The sequence below is a fragment of the Salvelinus sp. IW2-2015 genome, unplaced genomic scaffold (genome assembly GCF_002910315.2).
Source record: "Salvelinus sp. IW2-2015 unplaced genomic scaffold, ASM291031v2 Un_scaffold1961, whole genome shotgun sequence".
NCBI classification, from domain to species: Eukaryota; Metazoa; Chordata; class Actinopteri; order Salmoniformes; family Salmonidae; genus Salvelinus; species Salvelinus sp. IW2-2015.
The window spans coordinates 201,009-212,008 of record NW_019943314.1 but is presented as its reverse complement, the minus strand read 5'-3'; the positions used below and the strand labels follow the sequence as shown (position 1 = coordinate 212,008).

At 42.8% G+C, this 11,000-nt stretch overlaps 1 pseudogene; it reads left to right on the top strand.

The window, feature by feature from the left end:
* Positions 1-2,149: 2,149 nt before the first annotated feature.
* Positions 2,150-10,994, top strand: LOC112072560 (ubiquitin-conjugating enzyme E2 J2-like; annotated as a pseudogene).
* The last annotated feature ends 6 nt before the right edge of the window (positions 10,995-11,000 follow it).

Here is an 11,000-nt window from a genome sequence, read left to right as displayed (position 1 = left end):
AAGATTAACGAATTGGCTGGGCGGGTCTGAGGAACAGCAGTCAACTTTCATCCAGAGCCGAGAAGTCAGTGAAGCAGCGGTAAAGCCAGCTACCTAATTGCTAGCGAAATAGCATTAGCATCGAAGCCGTATTCCGACGGTGACTTTGTTACGATGCATGATGAAGGCGGCTGATCTTGTATGTGCCGAGAAGCGACAAGCTTTTGCCAATATTAGCCTGACGAGGAATACTATAGCAGAGAGGATTTCGGAACTATGGCAGATTTAGCACGTCAATTGAAACAGAGAGTCAAGTCATTTATTGGCATTTTCCGTGGCAATTGACGAGAGCAACTGACATCACACGACGTGGCCCAACTGGCCATATTTATTCGAGGAGTTGATGAGACATTGACTGTTACTGAAGAGTTTCTTGAGTTGGTGCCAATGATGGACACCACCAACAGCGTGGACATTTTCGGCTCTGTCGTTGCTGCATTGGACAGAGTTGGAGTGGACTGGTCCCGCGCTGTCAGCCTGGCTACAGACGGCGCGCCATCCATGGTCGGAAAGAAAGCAGGTGTCGCGACAAGTTCAAAGAACAAAGTACAAGCCCTTAATGGAGGAGATCGTTTCTGGACATTTCACTGTATTTTGCACCAGGAGGCATTGTGTTGCAAGTCGCTGAAAATGGACCACGTCATGGAGGTGGTTGTTCGCAACTGAAATTTCATCCGGTCCAGAGGTCTGAACCATCGTCAGTTTGACAAACTTCTCAGCGACAGCAACATTACCCACACCTGCCATACCACACTGAAGTGAGATGGTTTAAGCCGAGGCGCTGTGCTGAGGCATTTCTTTGATCTACGAGAGGAAATCGAGACAGTTCATGGAGAAAAAAGGAAAACCGGTGTTGGAATTAACAATCTCAGGAATGGCTACGGGACCTTGCATTCTTGGTTGATAATTACTGAACACTTGAACAATCTGAACAAATGTGCAAGGCCGCAAAAAAGTTGTCACACAGTTTTCTGACAACATACATGATTTAAGTTGAAGCTGACTTTGTGGGAGATGCAACTGGCAAATGGCAACCCCTGCTCATTTCCCCTGTCTGAGAGATGTGTGTGTGACCAGACCTGATGCGGACATGAAACGGTACAACGACAAAATTGCAGGACTACTTGCGGGTTTTGAAGAACGTTTTCAGGTATTGGTGAACTTGAGAGACAGAATTTTCAGTTTTTTCGCTCACCTTTCACCAGTTAAGCTTCTGATCTGCCGGTCGAAATTCAGCTAGAGAATAATTGATTTGCAGTGTGATGCAGATTGGAAGGGCAAATTTGCCTCTGTAGGTCTGGACAGATTTTATCAGTATCTACTACCAGGGTACCCAAATTAACCAGCCCTGGCTGCTAAAATTTTGTGCATGTTTGGGACAACCTACCTTTGTGAACAAATTTTCTCAGTGAATGAATATCAATAAAACAAAAAATGCGTTCAAGGCTCACAAACAAGCACTTAAATGACATTCTGAAAGTGACAGCTAGTCAGGAACATGACACCTGGTGTTGATGCACTTGTACAGGCCAAAGATGCCAAGTTTCAGGAACAAATACAAGTCAGACTAGACTACACCTTTAAAATGCTGCCTAGATACTGTTTGCATTGAAAGAATACAGCTCTGTGAAGATGAATCCTTACTGTGGTGATTTAAAAAAATGTGCACTTTAATGTTAGTCAGCAGCTTCAAAAACAAAAGTTGTGTGATGGAATTCTACTGTTCATACAATCCATAAATTTTCAGTATGTATTGTATGTGTATGTATGTTTCATGTATGAAGTTTACAGAATTTACAGGACAGGCGAACACTTTCTTCATTACACATTTAAAATCACTCTCCTTAGTTTGTAAGGTGTACCGCAGGATATACATTTAGATTTTATATGCGTATGTGTAGTGGTTAAAAATTCCTTTCTTTAAAAGTCTCATTTAATCTTAAAGTGCATACTATATTTTTCAGTACCAATTAAAGTTTTGTGCCTTTGTACAATCAGTGGATCAGTTTGCAATGCATATTTGTGAATGATAAAAGTAAATTTGCACATTTGTCTAAGGACCCTAGAGCATAGGTATTCAACTCTGACCCTACTAGGTCCGGAGTCTGCTGGTTTTCTGTTCTACCTGATAATTAATTGCACATACCTGGTGTCCCAGATCTAATCAGTCCCTTATTACATGGGAACAATGAAAAAATGCAGTGGAACTGGAGTTGCGTTTGAGGGCTCTAAAGTCTAATGGTGGGTTTAAGACCTTTTAAGGTATAAAAATATATATATAAAAAATGATTTGATTAAACATTGAATTTGGCCTTTTTCCTAATAGCCCATAGAAACACATTGAATAACATATTCATACATGGATAAACAGATAGTTCCCCAAAAATCTACTTGTTCTGAAGTGTCTGTCCTATATCTGAGAGATATAAGAAATATCAGGATTTTTTTGTTTTGTTTGTGTATTTAACCCCTTATTTTAGGCACTAAACTATCTCCATACTTCCATTCATTTTTTAAAACTGGTACCTTCAGACTAGTCTTGTGAGGATCCTAGAGCAAAACAACTGACATGTAAGTGTTCGTGAGAGACTCCCCTTTCCARAGAGTGTGTAGCCCAAATAGTTCAGAGGTTGACAGATTGGATGTACCGACTTCAGAAAAGTCCCATGGTCATAGAACAAAACGGAGAACACCYTGTTCGTGTGAGTCATCTTTCCATAGTGCGGTCATAATAGTTGGGACACTACAGGCGTTTTCGTAAGAAGACCGATTGTTGGGGATGTCTCATGGTCTGACAAACACAACTCTAGCTCTGCCACCTTCCAACTTTCACAGATGCGGAAGGACGACATCGGCGGATGTATTTGATTGAGACGTAGCCCGTGCAAAATAAATGTTCATTGTTTGTGCTGCTGGCAGAATACTAGTCCCAAACGTCGGTGTTTTAGTAGCCCGTATTCAGGATTTGTGAACGAAACCAACGGCTCACCATCGAGTCTTTCCACGAAGAAATACCTTCACCGGGTTCTCTAAAGAGGTATATTTCTCTAATCGAATGATTTATGTTCAGTTTGTCGTTGTTTTGATTAGAGGCTAGCTAGCCAATAATGTCGATGCAATGGCCTAGTTAGTACAGCGATAACATTAGCTGCTAACTAGCCGTTTCTTCCTATCTGTCCATTTTTACCAGTTAGCTAACTTAGCTATCTAGGTTCGTAGCAAGCAGTTGGTTAAGTATCTAGCACAACGTTTAATAGCTTAATACATTAGTTGTTTATAATCGAAGTTTTCGGCGAACCACGTAACCTTGACGCTGGAAATATTTTTGTTTTACGGTTACCCAACACGCAACGTTTAACTACGTTAGCTAGCCTGGCTAGCTAGCTAGCTGATTCGGTTGTGTTTGGACCAACACTCAGTCAGAGATAACGTTAGCCACCAACCCATGGAGATACAGTATGTGTCTGCTAGTTAGATACAGGAGTAATACACCCCCCCCCCCCCGGTTGGTTTACTTTCCTTGGTAGTTAGCTAGCTAATTTATCTCAAATTGCGATATTTCCAGGTACGTAAGACAGTAAACTCGCTCGTCTCGTTGATCATTACTTGGTGGCGGTTGTTCATTAAGTACCATAATAAATGACAATGAGCATCATCCGATATCATGTCACTTAGAATTCAGGTACTGATTATGCCAATCAAGCTAGTTAACTACCTAAGAAATCCTGTTAACTCGTGTCAGTCATGCTATTAACTAGTTTACAGCCCTGCACTGTGTATGTCTCAACATTGGAGACGTGACATTTGTTTAGCCTTACGTAATCCTTGGCATTCAATATGTTGACAGATTTTATTATCCATAACATTCCCATTAATACCTGCTTCTTATGATAATTTGGGTCCCAAGTCACTTGCTTCAAGATGAGGTGTGAGCTAGTATTTTTTTTATTTAATCCATGACTCAAAGGAAAACAGATTAACACAGTGTCTAATCCTTGTAAAGATGATTAATGATGTATTGTAATTTCTAATGAACTATATGTGTGGTGTCTAAGGAACTCTCTGTCTGTAGATGAACAACCACGGGAATAAGAGGGCACCGACCACAGCCACCCAGAGACTAAAACAGGACTACCTCAGGATAAAGAAAGACCCTGTGCCTTACATCTGTGCTGAACCCCTACCATCCAACATCCTCGAATGGTAAGGGCTCTCGCTCTCACATATCCATAGAGCCTCTCAGAGTAGGAGTGCTGATCTAGGATCAGGTCCCCCTGTCCATGTTACTTATTCATTATTATCTAAAAGGGGGGGGAATCTGATCCTATATCAGCACTCCTACTCTGTGATGCTTTTTGAATATGGGCCCAGGAGTTTTAAGAGCTGAGTCTCAATACTTTTCAATCCTCACCTGGTCTCTTCTCTCTCTCTCTCTCCTTCATCTGCACTGATCTGAGAGCAGAATTGGTGAAAATACTGGAAGATTGTGATTGCTTGTTGTGACTCTTTTTTTTACCTGTCCCGGTTTTTTTGGGGTCGGTGTAAATGAAGGACATTTAGACTAGGAGGAAGAGACTTCACCAGACTATTGAGATGCACCCGAGGTCTCTTTAGAGAATGTGATGAATGAACAGGATCTTTTATAATATGAATAAATAGTACACTTGTTAGCCAAATCAGTCATGGGTTTCCTTAAAGTTGTTCACTCACTGCGTTTTCCATGATGTGATTTCCCCCCCCTCTCTCTCTACAGGCACTATGTTGTTCGAGGTCCTGAGAAAACCCCATACGAAGGTAGATAAATGCATCTTTTACATATAGTACAGTACTCTGAATAATATCACTTTTAAATTGGGGCTCTCCAACCCGGTTCCTGTAAAAGCTAACCTCCTGTAGGTTTTTGCTCCAAGCCCAGTTGTAACTAGCCTGATACATCTCATCAACCAGCTAATTATTAGAAGTAAGGTGCTCTAGAATAAGTTTTGGAGTGAAAACCTATAGGACGGTATCTCTCCAGGAACAGGTTTGGAGAGCACTGCTTTAAATGATCTCATACTAACTGGTGTTATGTTCACCTTTTTAAAATTCTGTCTGACTAAATTCCCCCCCATCCATTTTTTTGCTTAGATCTGCAGACTTATAGATTAATTTTTGACAATATTGTTGTTACAGTATATTGTAATTTAATTGATTGAATGTCTTGATTCTTTGTTCCACAGGGGGATATTATCATGGCAAACTAATATTCCCTCGGGACTTCCCCTTTAAACCACCCAGTATCTACATGATCACACCTAACGGGAGATTTAAGTGTAACACACGGTAAGAATCAAATTGAAATCACATTCTAGGGAGTTTTTCCCTGGTTCCTCTCTAGGTGCCTCTAGGTTTCTTCGTAGGTTTCTGCCTTTTCTAGGTTTTTTTCCCCTGGTTCCTCTCTAGATTTATGCCTTTTTCTAGGGAGTTTTTCTATCTCAYAGCCTGGTTCCTCTATACCCGGTACAGCCAGAAGAGGACTGGCAACCTGTCAGAGCCTGGTTCCTCTAGGTTTCTACCTAGGTTCCTGCTTTTCTAGGGAATTTTTCCGAGCCACTGTGCTTCTGGATTGCTTGCTCTCTGAGGTTTTAGGCTGGGTATCTGGAAAGCACGTGTGACAACTGTAAAAAGAGCTTAAACTATATTTGATTGATTGAATTACCCAGAAGATGTTATAGAACCAATGACCAGGGTTGGGGTCAATTCCAGGAAATTCAGAAAATAAACCAAATTCCAATTCCATATTTTCCTCATTGAAGAGAATTAAAATCGGAATTTCAGTGTACATCCTGAATTGAAATGGAATTGACCCCAATCATACTAACACAATGAAGTACAATCTTCAGTACATATCCTAAATGGATGTCATTTAATCTCGGGGTTTAAACTATGGAACTACAGTATATTCCGTTAAATCATTGCATCTGTTTTTCTTGCTGTCTTTTCCTGAGTGTCGCCGTGACTGAGTGTGTCACGCTGTATCTCTCCCCCCAAGTCATACTGTGGGGTGTTGGACCCAGTCAGGTCTTTATATAACAATATAACAAGTCATACTGTGGGGTGTTGGACCCACGTCTTAGACACATTCACCCACTCCCTCACTGAATGATAAGTAACAAAATTGATGACATCCTGACGGGGACCTTCTGAAATAAGCCCTAGCTACTACTACTACTACTACTACTACTACTACTACTACTACTAGACCCTGGCAGGGGCTGTCTGAAATAAGCCTACTACTACTACTATACTACTACTACTACTACTGCTACATACTACTACTACTACTACTACTATACTAGACCTGGCAGGGGCTGTCTGAAATAAGCCCCTAGCTACTACTACTACTACTACTACTACTACTACTACTACTACTAGACCCTGGCAGGGGCTGTCTGAAATAAGCCCCTAACTACTACTACTACTACTCTACTACTACTACTACTACTACTACTAGACCCTGGCAGGGGCTGTCTGAAATAAGCCCCTAGCTACTACTACTAACTACTACTAGACCCCTGGCAGGGGCTGTCTGAAATAAGCCCTAGCTACTACTCTACTACTACTACTACTAGACCCTGGCAGGGGCTGTCTGAAATAAGCCCCTAGCTACTACTACTACTACTGCTGCTACTAACTACTACTAGACCCTGGCAGGGGCTGTCTGAAATAAGCCCTAACTACTACTACTACTACTCTACTACTACTACTCTACTACTAGACCTGGCAGGGGCTGTCTGAAATAAGCCCCTAGCTACTACTACTACTACTACTACTACTACTACTACTACTACTATAGACCCTGGCAGGGGCTGTCTGAAATAAGCCCCTAACTACTACTACTACTACTACTACTAGACCCTGGCAGGGGCTGTCTGAAATAAGCCCCTAACTACTACTACTACTATCTACTACTACTAGACCCTGGCAGGGGCTGTCTGAAATAAGCCCCTAGCTACTACTACTACTACTACTACTACTACTACTAGACCCTGGCAGGGCTGTCTGAAATAAGCCCTAGTACTACTGCTACTACTACTACTACTACTACTACTACTACTACTAGACCTGGCAGGGGCTGTCTGAAATAAGCCCTAGCTACTACTACTACTACTACTACTACTACTACTACTCTAGACCCTGGCAGGGGCTGTCTGAAATAGCCCCTAACTACTACTACTACTACTATACTTACTACTACTACTATACTACTCTACTACTACTATAGACCTGGCAGGGGCTGTCTGAAATAAGCCCCTAGCTACTACTACTACTACTACTGTACTACTACTACTACTACTAGACCCTGGCAGGGGCTGTCTGAAATAAGCCCCTAACTACTACTACTACTACTACTACTACTACTACTACTACTACTACTAGACCCTGGCAGGGGCTGTCTGAAATAAGCCCCTAAACTACTACTACTACTACTACTACTACTACTACTACTACTACTAGACCCTGGCAGGGGCTGTCTGAAATAAGCCCCTAGCTACTAGTACTACTACTGCTGCTACTACTACTGCTACTACTACTACTACTACTAGACCCTGGCAGGGGCTGTCTGAAATAAGCCCCTAACTACTACTATCTACTACTACTACTACTACTACTAGACCTGCAGGGGCTGTCTGAAATAAGCCCCAGCTACTACTACTAGATCCAGTCAAGTGGACTCCAGTCAAGTTGTAGAAACATCTCAAGGATGATCATGGAAACAGGATGCACATGAGCTCAATTTCAAGTCTCATATCAAAGGGTCTAAATACTTTGTAAATAAGATATTTCAGTTTTTTATTTTTAATAAATGTTAAAACATTTCAAAAACCTGTTTTGGCTTTTCCATTATGGGGTGTTGTGTGTAGATTGATTGAGGATTAATATTTAATCCATTTTAGAATAAGGCTGTAATTTAGCAAAATATGGAGAAATTCAATGGGTCTGAATACTTTAATATATATATATATATACACTAGCTGTTCTGTAGACTTCCACCTCATTGCGCTAACACCGTTAACATTGGCTTTGTGAAACTACATTGAATTTCCTTAATCCTGGACGCAGAGACAAATAAAAATTGTATCCATGAGTTAATTCGCCTCTGGAGAGAAGTAGATAAGTACTTACTTGCCAAAATCCTGAGCTATCCTTTAAGATGAATGTTCTGACAAAATCCTGAGCTATCCCTTTAAGATGAATGTTCTGCACAAATCCTGAGCTATCCCTTTAAGATGAATGTTCTGACAAAATCCTGAGCTATCCTTTAAGATGAATGTTCTGACTTTAAGTCACTCTGATAAGATGTAAATGTAATTCAAATTGTTGGTTCTTTTGGTTATTTATTGTTTTTGTTTTATTTCCTCCAGAAACGACAGCTGTCAGCCCAGAGCTTGGCTTTCAACCTAAAGGAGAAGGTTTTCTGTGATTTGTTTCCTGATGCCGTTGATGTGAGTCTGCATGGAATTCATTTACTAAAGACAGATACTGGAACAAAGACAGACACTATAATAAACAACTAAAGACAGATACTATAATAAACAACTAAAGGCAGATACTGGAACAAAGACAGACATATAATAAACAACTAAGACGATACTATAATAAACAACTAAGAACAGATACTATAATAAACAACTAAAGACAGATACTATAATAACAACTAAAGACAGATACTAATAATAAACAAACTAAAGACAGATACTATAATAACACAACTAAGACGAACTATAATAAGCAACTAAAGACAATACTATAATAAACAACTAAAGACAGACACTATAATAAACAACTAAAGACAGATACTATAATAAACAACTAAAGACAGATACTATAATAACAACTAAAGACAGATACTATAATAAACAACTAAAGACAGATACTGGAACAAAGACAGACACTATAATAAACACTAAAGACAGATACTATAATAAACAACTAAAGACAGATACTGGAACAAAGACAGACACTATAATAAACAACTAAAGGCAGAACTATAATAAACAACTAAAGACAGATACTGGAACAAAGACGGATACTATGATAACTAAAAGGCAGCATATACTAGAGCAGTATTTCTGAAACTCGGTCCTCGCCCCCTGGGTGCAGGGTTTTTGCTGCTAGCTCTACACAGCTGATTCACTGTGAGCCAGGGAAACCTAGATCACAACTTTCATCCACTGAGCGGATTCTATTACTGGCTTATTTTGACTGCTGACTTTCATCCTTTTCCACTTCGTCTCTCCCTGACTACTTGCTCTTTTCCATCCATGCGTCCTGCTCCGTCTATCGTCCACCCATCGCCCTGCTCCACCTCATCGTCCCTGCTCCACCCATCGTCCTGCTCCACCATCGTCCCTGCTCCACCCATCGTCCCTGCTCCACCCATCGTCCCTGCTCCACCCATCGTCCCTGCTCCACCCGTCCACCCATCGTCCCTGCTCACCCGTCACCCATCGTCCCTGCTCCACCGTCGTCCCTGCTCCACCCGTCCACCATCGTCCCTGTCCACCCGTCCACCCATCGTCCCTGCTCCACCCGTCCATCTCGTCCCTGCCCATCCCTCGTCCCTGCTCCATCCCTCGTCCCTGCTCCACCCGTCCATCCCTCGTCCTGCTCCCGTCCACCCATCGTCCCATCTCCACCGTCCACCCCTCGTCCATCCCACCGTCACCATCGTTCTTCCCATCTCCACCCGTCCATCCCTCGTCCCATCTCCACCCGTCCATCCCTCGTCCATCTCCACCCGTCCTCCTCGTCCCACTCCACCGTCCATCCCTCGTCCTGCTCCACCCACTCCATCGTCCCTGCTCCATCCATCCGTCCCTGCTCCGTCCGTCCTCGTCCCTGCTCTATCGCCCCTACTCCATTTCGCCTCAATCTTTCTCCATTTCTCCCTCTCTCCAGGAGATAAAGCAGAAACAGAAGGCCCAGGAGGAATTGAGCGCCCGTCCCCTCCCCTCCCCGACGTGGTTCCTGACGGCGACCCTCACATGGCAACTACGGAATCCCCGCCCTCAACGAGGCCAGCACGGCCCTCTGGGCCCTGCTAACCCCGCCCCCGGCCTCCAGCAGGCCAATCGGACCACGGACTGCTGGGCGGCGCTTGGCCAACCTGTTTGTGATTGTAGGGTTCGCGGCGTTTGCCTACACGGTGAAGTAGTGCTGCGGAGCATCGCCCAGGAGTGAGAGATGAAGAAGAAGAAGAGGAGCAGAGGTTCAGCTACAGGACTATTATATGATTTAAACACATTATTGATAGAAATTCCGAGCCACCCCCTGAATGAGGATGGAGGAGCAGGTGGGGGGGTTGGGGGGTGGGGATGACTGGGACAGGGTTGTTTGGGATCACGGTTGTTGATCCACTCTGTGTTTTCGTGGTTATGACCTTATAGAAGAAGGAGAGAAGAGCTTGGCTCATGGGTTGACCGCTGGCTCAGAACATTTTAAAGTAATTGTTCTTCTCTGCCTAATTACTCTGAAGCCACTGTGTTGTTGGTGTTCTGTGTGCTATATACATTTTCAATCTATTGTGCCGCCATATTGGTGGATCCCTGTAAAAAAAAAAAAAAAATCATGTGGAATTTGGAACCATGTTTCTGTTCTGCCTGTTCCAGTTCTACAAAGTATGTCTTAAGTGGGGATAGATAGCCCTCTGTTTCCCGGGAAACAACCCCCCCCCCGAATGAGTCGTGAGTCCTAAATCAGTTGTCACTGTGTGGTGTTGAGCAAATACAACAAGGCAGATCTCTCTGTTTGCTTCCCAAATGGCACCCTATTCCTATGTATTACACTACTTTTGACCAGGACCTATATGGATGTGGTCTAGAGTAGTGCACTATAAAGGGAATAGGGTGCCATTTTGGGACACCGCCTCAGTCACGTCCGCTGTGGCTTTTTTCCAAAATGCTGACCCCCACCCCCCC